Source organism: Cloeon dipterum, chromosome 2 (assembly GCF_949628265.1).
Source record: "Cloeon dipterum chromosome 2, ieCloDipt1.1, whole genome shotgun sequence".
NCBI lineage: Eukaryota > Metazoa > Arthropoda > Insecta > Ephemeroptera > Baetidae > Cloeon > Cloeon dipterum.
Window position 1 is genome coordinate 15,388,764 of NC_088787.1, and position 13,511 is coordinate 15,402,274.

General features: G+C 38.6%; 2 long non-coding RNA genes across 3 annotated transcripts in view; one reads left to right on the forward strand and one right to left on the reverse strand.

Annotated features, from left to right (window-relative positions):
• Positions 1–13,511, forward strand: part of LOC135937056 (uncharacterized) — a 201,504-nt gene that overhangs the window by 154,148 nt on the left and 33,845 nt on the right. The gene's annotated exons all lie outside the window — the stretch shown is intronic.
• LOC135937059 (uncharacterized) overlaps positions 1–13,511 on the reverse strand; it is a 96,260-nt gene that overhangs the window by 2,736 nt on the left and 80,013 nt on the right. For both annotated transcript variants that reach the window (XR_010574438.1, XR_010574437.1), the window contains one exon: positions 12,221–12,348. This is a non-coding gene — a long non-coding RNA (uncharacterized LOC135937059). The remainder of the gene's footprint in view (positions 1–12,220; positions 12,349–13,511) is intronic.

Here is a 13,511-nt window from a genome sequence, read left to right on the forward strand (position 1 = left end):
TTTTCTATAAAATCGTTTTGATGTAGAATCTGAAAAAATGTATCTCTTCTATGTGCAATAGTAAAATTTGGACCAATTAATATTTTAAATCCAGAATACGTCAGTGTCATTTAATGTCGACTCTTTTCATCACAATCTATCAGACGAATGTGTTTATTGTAGGTTTATTCATTTAATAAACATTTTATTAAAATAATACACATATAACAACGATTTATTTATTTAATAACACCATTTAATCAACATTCATCTTCTCCGTCTTTTATAGGATTATCATAAGTTTGTAATCATGGAGGGGGGCAGCGGTTGCAAGTTACTGTGGGTTAAGGGATAAAATAAGGGAAAGGGGGTAGCGCGCTGCAAGTGCAATGGGATATGTGTGTCGTTAATGAGAGATATGTGTGTTTGAATTAATTGTCAATCGGTTGCTAGATATCGCAAAGAATATGGATTTACACAGTTAAAGATACACTTTTTTTATGTTCATTTTGACAGATTTTTGTTTTGACTCAATAAGCGACTCAGTTCGTGCCGCTCTGGAGGCGAAAGAGTGAAGCAAGTTTTGTTGCAAAAACGGTGATCCATGGGAAATAACACCAATTCAATTAAATGCATAGGGAAATTTTAATAGTGTTGGTTCAGTTGTTTTCAAATTGGAACAGAATATGTTTATTTCAGCAAAGTTCCTGGCGCAAGCAAACTTTTCAGAGCGGCAGCACAGAGAGTTCATAATCATATCATACCGCATAAGAAACTTCTCTGTGTGTTGGCGATGCAAATTCTTATTGATACAGATCATGAAAGCGGCGATGATACTGTTTGAAACGGCCCTTTTGCAGTTCCTGGATGGCTCCACAAAAAGGGTGTTGCCCTAAAGGAGCAGTTTGGTGAGCGCAGGGAGAGAGGGCAAAAGTTGGGAGTCAGCTAGCTGAATTGAGTTTGAATGAGCTGGGCATAAAAATGCTGATGCCACACAATTCCCATCCGGCTGAGCCATCCACCTAATCCGAGATGTTCTCCACATAATTAATCGCCAGCGGAGGCCGTTATTTTTTACAAGGGCGCAGTGAAAGTTAGTTTTCCATCTCGGCAGGAAATGGAAAAGCCGGCTGGCTGGGCCCGCCAGAGGATTGATACGCAATTTCCAGCAGCCATTACACCCCTTCCTTGAGGGACCTCGGCAGGAAATTGCATTTCTCCCCCACGGCCCACGCGGCGGCGGCCTCCGCTGCGGCTCGGCGGGAGGCTGCAGATCGATTCGAAAAATGCCGCCATATTGGGGCTTCTGCGAGGGCTCGCAGAGTCGGCGGCGCGCGCGGCCGAGATGATTTTTACTGCTCGTATCTACGATAATGATAACAACTTGATCATGTAATTGACCTTCCTCTCTTATTTTATTTAACCCCTATCAAAATAAAAGGTTTTTGCTTGCCCGGCTGACTCTTGAATATTATTACCCAATAAGCAATCGAGTAAAACACACACGCGCGCGCCTTCTCTTTTACCACGGCAGCCGCTGCCAAACTGATTTTTTATGTCCGTGTTAACTTTTATTTGATGAACTCTCAACCTCCTCGTACGCAAACCGTTTCCTCGCTCTTCCACGGACGAAAGGGCGCATTCTCTTGATGGCTGTTTACACACTTGAAAAGTTGGGGTTGCGATTAGCTCTTAAATTGTGGTTGATTGGCGCTGACCATCAATATATGAGCTGCATTTTGTACCTCTTCATTGATGTAAAACAGAAATATACATTATGACTATGAAAACTGATATAGCCAATATTTACATTTTTTCTAAATATCATGCTTTAGTTTTTTGACAAAATTTTTACATTGAAGCAAAATGATATTTGTTTGTTAAATATTTGGAGCGAGTTTGGCGTTTTTATCCTCGTTTTACGACTGCAAGTAGCCGTCTGGCACACGAGCGGAGAGGCCCTATCCGTGGAAGCGATCGCTTATGCAGATGTATATATGTATCTCTGCTTGCCAAATACATGCACACACACACACAGCAAAGCACTCGGGGCTAAATGGGATGGCAAGTGAGAGAGCTGATATCACAGCTCAAGAGACTCCCCAAACTGCTGGCATCGAGATAAACACGCTGGCAACGGCCTATCAAGTATATTTTACGACCAATCACAAAAATTGCTGCAAGTACTTCTCGGATGTGAATAAATAGGCAGTTGGAATAAAAAATATTGCGATGCGCGCCGCCCGATAAGCAAAAAGGAGTAGCTTGAATTGCTACACTGTTTCGCCATTTCTTTCGATGTGTATTTTTTAGCCATCTCAACTCATTGCAAAGGTCATTTGTTTCGTCTGAAAGCAGCTTGATTTGCATACTGCGTGTACGGTGTGTTTATATGGAGAAGTCAGGGCAATATTTATTTATTTATTTTTAGCATGTTACACACAAGTTAAGTCCTGTAACATTGGAGATTAATGAAAGACGCTTTGTTCAAAAGGTTTTTAGCATGGATAGATTTTCCTGTAAATGTAAACTGTTGAAAAAAGTCATTAACATTAACTGGTGCCAGATCTAAACAAAAAATTATAAACGACCAAATCAATCTTGGTATATATGGATACAAATTGAGATGATTAGATTGTTTTTAGCCCTCTAATATATACAAACAAAAATGTCCTGAAATGTGGAGGTTAAGTTACGCAAATAAAAAATTAAAATACCTGTGGAATAATGAATTATAAATTCGACATAAATATTAATTACTCTCCTTATGAGTAAAATTATACCTTTGCAACATTCGTCTTTCTATTTTTACTGGCATGAAGCTTTATTCAAGTTATAGCATTTTGGGATAAACTGAAAATGCTGTTATATACCACTCATATTCCCATTTTGGTTTTGTGACACTCGGTCAAGGATTTTGCATGCATGGCCAGAACAAGAAACGCCAGCGGGAAATCCTATTTATCGGTCTTCCAGCAGCAGTTTATTCTAATTTGTCGGAAATCCTTTTTGCAATTCGCGTCGTGTTAGTGCGAGCAGTTAGTTCTGCTTTGCCTGACGCCTCTGGCTAAATAATTGCTGCATTATTGTGAGCTATGCCATATTGCCTTGCGCCGGCTAAACGAAAATCTACGATTTCGCGGGATTTGCTCTTTCCTCCGTTCCGCACGGCTGGTGGCGATTTATCGCTCTGTTTCCCAAGCGAAGGTATTATTACGTTGCCACACGAGTTGTGGGAGCTGTATTTATGAATATTATTCCGGCGCGAGGAACATTTTAATATTTACGCTGACGGCTGCCAGCAGCGACGGCAAAAAGGGTTGGAAAACGACTCCCTGAAGGGCCGCGGATTTATCGCCAGAGGTGACGTTTCAATTCAAGATCGTTGCCGTTTACATATACACACGCCCGGCTCTCTTTCTATCTCTCACCAAGGCTGCTCCGACGTGGCTGCCGTTGGGTGAGGGAGACAACTCAATATTTATAATATCGAATATCGCAGGAGGAGTTTCTTGTCAGCTGAGTTATTGGCGCTGCTGCGCAAGAACAGATAAGGTATAATGGAAAACGCGCCTTTTAATGTGCGCCGAGCCTCCATTTCTATCGCGACGAGGGTCGTTTCGTTCGTAAGATAAATTTATTCAAGCACTTCAGGGAATTCTTATATGCCAGTGCCGAATTTTTTCTGTCTCTGCACCGAGACTGAATTTGGCAAGTAAAATTCATAATTAGCAGGGTTGCGAATCTTAAACAGTTGTGTAATATATAGTTCTAAATTAATTTCATATCAGATTTCAATTATGGAATGAGCAATCTATTATTTTACAGTTCATCGGAACTCGGTCCTGATATTATCTTTTTATTTTTAATTAATTGGATTGCACATTTAACAATCAATGAATTGTCAAGCTGTCTGTATACGCTTACTTTGAAACTCTCAGGACTTTAACAAAGCCGTTGGCTTGAATTGTTGAGCGCATGCTTTGCGTATGTTTGTCATGTGCGAATATATGAGCGATGTTTGGGGGTCGAGTGCAAGCTTATTTGCGCCCAAATTTTATTTCCTTGCATTGAAATGACGATTCCATCCGGATTTGTGCAAATATTCCGTCTCTCTCATTCCTCCTTCGCACCTTTCCAGCATGTGTGAATGAATTTCACGGAACGAATGTCTAGCGTTTCAATATGAAGACCCCGATGCGGAGGCATAGTAACACGTGTTGGTCCTTTTCTGGACTGGTCTTCCTCCAATTAGGCACGTGCATCCATGTCATTCGTTTGCGATTTTATTGGTACACGAAGTTTTCGCGAGTTGTTTGCTATCAGAAGATCGCTCATCTCGAAGGAGGTGATCCGATTAAAAAATGTATTATATGATTAATCAATATAAATAGATCATCATTGGATATTAAATTTTGGCAAAGATATCACTATAATATGTAGTACTTGCTTTGCCGCATACAAAATATTTTAATGCTTAGTCAAAATTATTTATCATTATTTTAAAGCATAAATTCGTCCAATTAAAATTATATTCGGGCCCTTTTTATTAGAATTGATTGAATTTTTATTGGAATCCCTGGATTCATCATGCATTGTGGTTTCACTGGATCGTTTTTGGCCTAAAATTTGCAACCCAGCACATAATTGTATAAAAATTAAGAAATTTTCTCCAAATATCTTCTTTGCTCTGCAGAAATGCCTGAAATTACATCAAGTTATTAACAATTGCCGGGAATCCAATTAAAATATTTCCACGAAGCCAGCGTCGCGAGTTTCAAAAGCGATAACAACAGTTTTGGCGAAGCAGGAATGTGTTTTCGCACACGCAAAGTATTTTCATGATTGCGCAAAACAAGCCGACGACCACTCGTCAGCCTGTGACTCAGACGAGAAATTAAAATTTCAAATTTAATTTCGCTGATGAAAAGATATTAATTTTTTCATGCGTTGTTGGAATGAAGTAGCGATGCAATTATTTTAAGTGGAGCGGGCACTTGTTCATGGCGCATTACTTTTTACTGAGCGCTCATTTACTTGGCTCAAACTTATTTTCCGTGCCGCCTTCGTGCTTTCCTTCTTGCCAGCACACAAATGTAAACAGCAGCTAAAAGAGAGCATCAGAAAAGTTTAATTAACCTTTTTCTGGATAAAAACGAAGAGAGCAGCAGGCGGTGCAGGACATCGCGAAACAAAAAAAGCAGCAAAAGCGGGTGAGCGAGCAAGCGAGAGCGAGGTGGCGGTGGCAATTTCGCTGAGCTGCTTCTCTCCTCTATTTACAATCGCTAACGCCCCTTTGGGGGCTGTAAAGATAAAGGTTTTGCATTTCCCCACGACGATAATTACTTTTCTTGAGAGCTTTAATGAGAATTTGCGTTAAAAAATGTCTGCGAGGCACAAGCTTCCAACCCATGAGAGCGCAGTGAAAAGTTCGGAGGGAGAACCAGCGAAAGCTCTCTTTTTATCTCCAAAGAGGATTACTTCGTTAAAACTTCGCACTTAAATTCAGGGATTCACTAAGAAATAACATCTTTCAGGCAGCCATTATTTTATTTAGAGATAATTTACATCATATGATTTTATTGAACACAAAATGTGTTCAAGTAAACACACAGCATACAATCATTTCTAACGGTTTGTTCCTTAAGCGGCTTCAGAAAATTAAAATAACTGTCAACACGAAGGAAATGGTAGAAATATAGTTATGTTTAGTAATTTTGAGTGTTGAAATATGGCAAAAAAGTAAATATCAATATTACAAATATTAACACAAATTATTTTTTGCCGATACTTTATTTAAGAACCTCTGCTCAGCACACCCCGTGGGCAATGGTACCAATAACACCGCCGAGTGGATAACTTGCATTGGGGTCAGAGTGGCCGCAGAGGAGCCTGCGCCTAATATGGTCATCATTTCGCCTCCCCGCACTGAGGTCTTTGATTGAAACGCCAGACAATTGTCCCTAAAGCCGCTGGAAAGGTGCGAAAACCAGCAAGTGGCGAGTCGGCGCCGGTGCGCCTCCTAGAACGTAAAGCTATTTTTGGCGAATTATTTTGGCAAAAAAATTATGTTTGCATGACATGCTGTTCATTGTTATGAGTAAAACTTCAGTATTTATATAAACTGCGCATGGCACCAATCAATGAGATTATTTCTTTAATCTTAGTTGAAATCAACGTTGCCAAAACTGAAATTATTGCACAAATTATAAATTTCAACCTATTAGTATTCAAACAATGACACGGATGTATGTACTCTATTTTTAACCCTTTCGAGCACAATGGTCGATTGAGGGATTCCATCTCTCTTGAATTAATATCATTGATTTATACTCCTTGGTGCAGCAAGTAGGGAGCATGCATATATAAAGCAAATAATTAGCAAATGGCATTGCTGCATAATTTATTGACAAAGCTCCAGCGTAATGGGCCCATAACAAATGAATAAGCCCGCTCACTTCATCATTGTTTCATGCGTCGTGAATTGACTTTTGAATTTTAATTGAATCAAAAATATGCGGGCCGGCAATTGTCTTTTTTAGCGGTCTGAAACGGCCATTGTTTTACTTTTCGAAATTGTTTCCCAGCCACAGAGAGCGATGCGGGCAGCTGCGGAAAAAATACACAGAGAGCACACAAATGCGTGTGCATGTTTGTTGTGTTGTGTCCAGCAGCAATGGGAAAATGATGGAGCGACCGAAAAATTCTTCGCTCCGCACCAAACAATGGACCATAAAGGGCAGTTGGAATAAATTATTGCAAATGCCCCACGAGCTGGTCCAAACCCCAACACGGGCGAGAGGCGGGATGCTGCTGCTGGTCCATTATTGCCTCAGCTCTCTGCTCTATGCTGCGCGCGTGTTTTGATCGCGCGCAAAAATCGGTAGCTGCCGCCGCGCCGCTCTGCCCGTCGATGGGATGATGCGAGAGAGCAGCGCAATAACAGTAAAATCTAATAGGCCGTTTGATTGGATGTATGGCGATGCATGCAAACATCAAAATAGCGGCCCGATAGAACCTTTATTGAAAATAACGCCGACGAGTAATTTAGAGTGAAAATAAATGCGTGATAAGAGAGACGCGCTGTGAAAGCGCCATCATCGACGAGGGTGGCGGCGTCAATGCCTGAATTCGGCGCCCTTCCATGCCAAGGTGCACACCTCATTTGAGCGCAAATGCTTTCCTCCATTGCTTCCAAGATGAACTACTTGATGACTTGTAACGTCATCATCGTCTTTGGAAAGTGCTCACAAAAAGCTTCAACGCGTGAAGATACAGACCTTGCGATATTTATAAACATTTTGCAAAAATTGACGCATTTAAATGCTATATCGGCCAACGCTGGGAATGGAAATTTTGATTTATGGATTTATTCAATTTGGCAATTTTTTCCTTTTAAAACAGCTTCAAATCGGAGAGAAGATTAATAATGGGAAATACTCTACACATTTTATTTAAAATAATTCAAAAAGATATATCTGAATAAAAATAGTTTTACAAGGAAACAAACTCTAAAAATTTCTGCATTTAAAGATTTTACTGAAAACCATGCATACCACTCGCTACTGCAGCATTTAATTTTAGGTATAAACGTTAGCGGTGATTTATTGAGCGAGCATGTGGCTTTTGTCTCTTGTTTTAACGAATCTGTAAATTATCCAACCGTAATTTATCTGCACATTTTCAAAAACTTTGCTTTTATATTTAGAACAGGTGCTTAAGAGTGTAGAGAAAAAATGAAAATTATCAACTAGAACTCAAATTCGAATTTCTCCAATACAGCGTTCAGAAATTTGCAATATTGTATTTAATTTAATGCATTTTAAGGAGAAAGAAAACATGTTTCATGTGTTGGGTACGTGCCAACGCAGACAGACTTTTCTCATATATTTCGAGCAAATTTTCTGTTTGCATTTTGTCACCACAAATGAGGCGAAATGAATTTTCCCATGTTTGTGACGGCCGCTGTTTAATTGCATAAAACGCGCGTGCATTCGTTTTCATTTGATAATTATCACCACAAACGGCAGCAATGCAACAGCAAAATGACGATAATAGCTGGCACTGCAGGGCATTTGGCACGTGTGCTGGACCAAATTCGCGTTTATCTCCCGTCCGGATGATTATCATTATTATTAGAGGGGACACCGAGAGCAAAAATGCAGTTGTAAAAGCGATTACGGCTGATTTAGTACGAATGCTATTCGCACTCGCGTGAGTAAATAGGCGAAAATATCTCGCGTCCAGCAGGGTTAAATGTGGACGGATCATTATTTACCTGCTGCTATAGGGTAGATAAGCAAACACAGTAAAATTTTACTCCAGTCATAAATCGAGGGATAAAGGCGCAAGAGGAGCTCGTAGCTGAAAACTCATGTGACCAAGTGAAAATCGAAAAAAACGCATAATTTATTTATTTTTGTTATTTGCGAATCTTTTTGCTTGTTATTGTTACCAATAACCGAAGACTCGTGGCTCACAAGTTCGCAATATGACTAGGAAATTAAATAATGAAAATTAATCAACCGTTAATACATATATTATGAAAAATAAAATTGAGATTTCACCCATATAGCCACCCGCATCCTTGATCAATTCCTCCGAGCGGAGCAGAGCCATTCACGTTAATTTTTAATTCGTAATTTTATTACGTTTCAAGTTGCAATATCGTGTAGGCACAATATCATAGCCGATTCCATTATTGCTCGCACAATGTAAAGAGATAAATTTAATAATTCGGGGTGTGCTCGCGCACGACCGTGCAGCTTCTGCTATGCGAGTGCCGCATGGGTTTTAATATAATAAAGGTGTGTTTTATGTATTGCAACACTTGGCGCTCGCTGAAGCTAAATCTTAATAATGCGCGCCCCAGCAGCTCCGAAGCCAACTTTCTTCCTTATTCTGCTCTTATATGTGTGTGTGTGTGTGCTCGGTATAATAAGAAGAGCGCAGTTTTAAAATATATTGCGCCTCCAGCAGCGGCGGCGCTAACTTTTCAAAAGTACATTAGAGGGGAGCTAAAGTTGGTCTTATTACGCGCGCGGCGGGCCTGCATATTTCACAGGATAAAGCATTTTCCTATTCAGAAAAGCCATTTGCAATAAATTGGAGTGGTGGCGTGACGGCCCACCAGAGTTATTCGCCTCTCCAAGAGGCTCATCTCCTCCAGCGGACCAACTGGCGCACTACCCACCCTTAATTTGCACACGCCATCAATCCCTTGAATTGCGGCAATGATCACAATTTCCATTAATGCGAAAAGCTTCTCCGTCGCACAAACGCGCATATTGCCTTTTCTTTTGCAACCTCTGCAGCATTCTAAGATCAGCTTCCATGGGAAGGAATTTGTATTTTAATTTTTATTAAGAACATATTGATGATAAAAACAGATTGAAGAAGGGAAATAAATTATTTAAGTAGGATCAAATGCACATCGATGCAAAAAATGTTGGTTTTCAGGAATTGGTAGTTTCAGTTTATCGTTAGCAAAATTAAATTATTTATTCAAAGCAGATAAAGATGATCTAAAAGTGTAGATGTAGACCATTTGATTGAACAGATTTTGAATTATAGCAATAAGAACTATATAGCTTAATTTCTTGTTTTGAAATAAAATAAAGTACTTCTTCTGTTATGGAGACAGAGTGCCAACCTTTTGAAAGCACACAAAATTCACAGCCACTTCTCTAAACATTGCAATGATGCGCGTAAGTATTTTTCGCTCAATCTTTCACTATTGGTTTATAACAATGGCATCAGTTTTTCTGGGATTCGTAGTATCATTCCTTTTTAATTTAACATCATTAACTCATTTACTCTAGGAATTCTTAAATTCAATTTGATAAATCATTCTACTCTTTCAGACAGAGATGTTTGAGGGAATGAAGGGTTGAAATGATGAAGACTGATGAATTCAGATGACGAATTTTGTTGGAGAAATGTTTTTACAGTTGAGATCCGACCGGATACTTAATCAAGTACAAGAACTGAAATTGTTGTACAATGATAAGTGACCAATTCTTTTGATAAGGAGGTATTCGCACTGTTCTGAACTACTTCCTGTAGAAAATTTAACAAACTTGATTAAATTAAATTAGAAAAGGCAAAAATTTATATCCATTAAGCAAGCAAAACCTATATGAGGTGTCCAATTAAATTTACCAGGAAAACACATCACTTTTTCTTATTTCCTATCCCAGTTAACTTATCAAATTTTCGCCTAGAAGGATTAAAAAACTTACATTCCTCCTTGGAAAATTTTTCCCTTTTTGTAAAAGACAATATTCAGGTATCCATTTATCCAACGCCTTTTTCATGGCACAAGTTTTTACTTTTCGATCAGAAAAGTTGAAATGAAGTGAGCTCGTGCAATGAATATGGTCTGCAGTGGACAGTTGATAGAAATAAAGGGGGCTTTGCTAGCAAAGAATTTAATCAGTTTTTTAATCCTTAAAAAACATTTTGATTTTTACTGAAACTACATTTTAATTCGACGAAAACAAATCTTGCGTTTAAGTAAGCGAGAGATGTATTGAACTTCAAGTAACGTCGAGTGTTTGTGAAGTTGGATTAGAACAATGGGCTATCCGTATGCAAACGAGGAAATTGAGTTTTCAGTTTGCACAATTGCGGGCGGGACGATAAAATGTTATTTATTCGAGCGTTGGCAAACAGTGTAATTTCCTATGGGTATTATGAAGGATTAAACAGCAAAAGTTTTATCGCAATAAACGACTGCGAAAGGCGCGCTGTTTGTGGTTTTCTCATTTTACAGTGTCGGCGGTGAGGAGGAAAACACAGTGCGAGAGAGAGAGAGAGAGAGAGAGAGAGAGAGAGAGAGAGAGAGAGAGAGAGAGAGAGAGAGAGAGAGAGAGAGAGACTCCAATAAAGGATTATTTGAACAAAGACACACCATTATATCTCACCCTGTGCAAATAATACCACAACTTTTGCTCGCACGCTGCCTCCGACGCTGGTTTCCTCCAGATCAATAAAATCTGAGGGCACGGAATGAGTTTGGAAGAGGAGGCGCGTCTCGTTTTAATTTTTACAATCCCGACGGGACTGAGACTCACTCACACTCGCACTCGGAGACGCCATAAAAGCGCGCGGGATTAATTTTTGTGCAAATCTTCGTCAACTGTAAAATGCAAATTGCGGCACATTTGAATTATTCAACAGAGAGCTGCCGAGCTGAGGAAGAAAGAAGAGTAGGAAGGACAATGCTCGGATTTGCTTTGGTAATTTAATTTGCGAATGCAAATTTATCTATTCTGTGCAAATCCACACAACTTGTAATTCGCAATCACAATTGAGATCTTTTGCAAAAGTAGAGTTTGAGGACAAGACTATAGCCGCGGCTGATTTATGGGGCGCAGTTGACCTTAACCTTTGCGAAACGTAGACCAACTTTTATTAATATAAAGGGCAGTCATTTAAAATGATTAACTTAACCTCGTAGTTTTGAATGGAAGGTTAAAATGATTCAACTCTTTCCACCGAAATATTTGAAATCATTCCATGCGTTAGATTTAATTGAATTTTCTTCCCAAAATACAACAGTTGAAACAAAACACTGACTGAAAAAACATATAAAAAGGGAAATTTTATGGATAAAGATAATGAAATTCACGGAAATTTACACGCAATTTAAAAAGTTCAATTCCAGTGTAATTTTTAGTTTAATTATTAATCCTTTAAGTTTAGCCGATTTTTAGAGCATGGTTATAAATTTAAATTATTTGCTTTAACTCCCATTAGCTTAACAAGTCGCTGAGAATGTTCATGAAACGGACCAAAATTTGGCTTCTTCAGATTCCAGTTGGCAGTTTAAGGAATTCTCTCCTCTCGGCAGAAATCTCGCGCAGTAACGCCGTTTCGGCCTTTCATCACCCGATGGGGGCAATTTCAAGCAATACGTGACTTCATGATCTTTTACGATTTCCAAAATATGTGCACTTGGGGGCGGATTTTCGGCGCACCAGCGTGGCATAGCAAGCAAGCGCTTTCCGAACGAGCGGTGGATTTGGGAAAAGAGACTCGTAGCAGACTTATTTTATGCAAACGACGCGCGAGTGCGCTCTTCTTGATATTCACTGCACATTCGCGTGGAATGGAAAAGAAGCAGGCACGCCGGCAGAAAGAAATACATCCGTTTTAATATCTTTTAAAACAAACATTTTGAATGAGGGGTGCATGCAAAACAGCAGCACGGAGAAAGAGAGAGGAATCTCAAACATGCCTCCTTAATGGCTCCAACCTCCGAGTGTTTATAACGCTGCCGCTGTCTTTCCCGGCTTCCCACCCTCCGCTTTCCTGTGCGGAGCAGCAAAATTGCTTCAGGAATGGCCCGACGTCCATGGTGAAATTCTAAAACATACAAGAGAGGCCCGACGAAATTAGTGTGTTTTCCTTCCATAAAAGGCAAACTAACTTAATAATTTTATCTCGCAGCAAAACATACGCACTATAAAACTTAATGAAGGTTAAAATTAGTACTTTATTTAATTTATAACAGCGCTATTAAGATAATAAAACAATTTTTCTGTAAAAAGGATATTTCCAATAAAATAACCATCATTTTATAATCTTTTGAATTTGTTAGTACCTGATGAGGGAGTAAATTTTTTCAAGTTTATAGACATCACTGCAGAGATAAAAATTTTAATTACATATTTCTTGGCTCTGTAGATGCCAACCAATTACACGTGTCTTTACGAATTAACTTTTACAATAGTTGACTTATAACCGACCAAACTTGAACTAAATCGAATATTTATTACATCACAATATTTTATAATTAACCAAAATTAAGGAGAAAACGACAATTTACTGTTAAAATTTATTATCTCCCCCTTAATTGTCACGAATTTACTTTGGCAAAAATATTCTTTCTTGAATTTTAAATATTCTTTGACCGTGATTAAAAATTAGCATTTTTAAGGAAAATATAAATTTTAAGAACAGTTTTGTTAAGAAAATGGTATGTTCCATCTGTTCTACTACCCCAAATTACATAAAAATCCCGCTTTTCATCTCTCCGAGAGCAACTGTTTTAGAAAAATATAAAAAAATCTTTTATTTTTATTTGGTTAGGTTTTTTATATTTTAAGGGCCAGTACGATTAATTTTGGAGAAATTTAATTCCTATATACAATTAACGTTTTTTTCCACTGTCCTTTTCCCAAAACTATTGGACATGAGAACAGTACAGCGAAATCTGTTTAATCTGAATTGCAATAAAATTTACTATTATCTCTTACATAATTTTACTCAAGATAAAAGCTTTTTTAAAAAACTGTTTTTTAAAAATTGAGCAAAATGAATTCTTAAGCATTTTACCGCGTGTGACGTTATTTCTTTCGATTAAGAAGGTTCGTTTGTGAATTTTCGCAGGAGCAACCCTTTGTTAATTTAATTTTAAACCTGTCGAGAGAGATGCCCCGCCCTGGTAGACGCAGCGATAACTCACAAAACTTAATTAAAGATGCTGTTTTTAATTAGAATAAGAGGGTGGGTGAAATGAATGTATA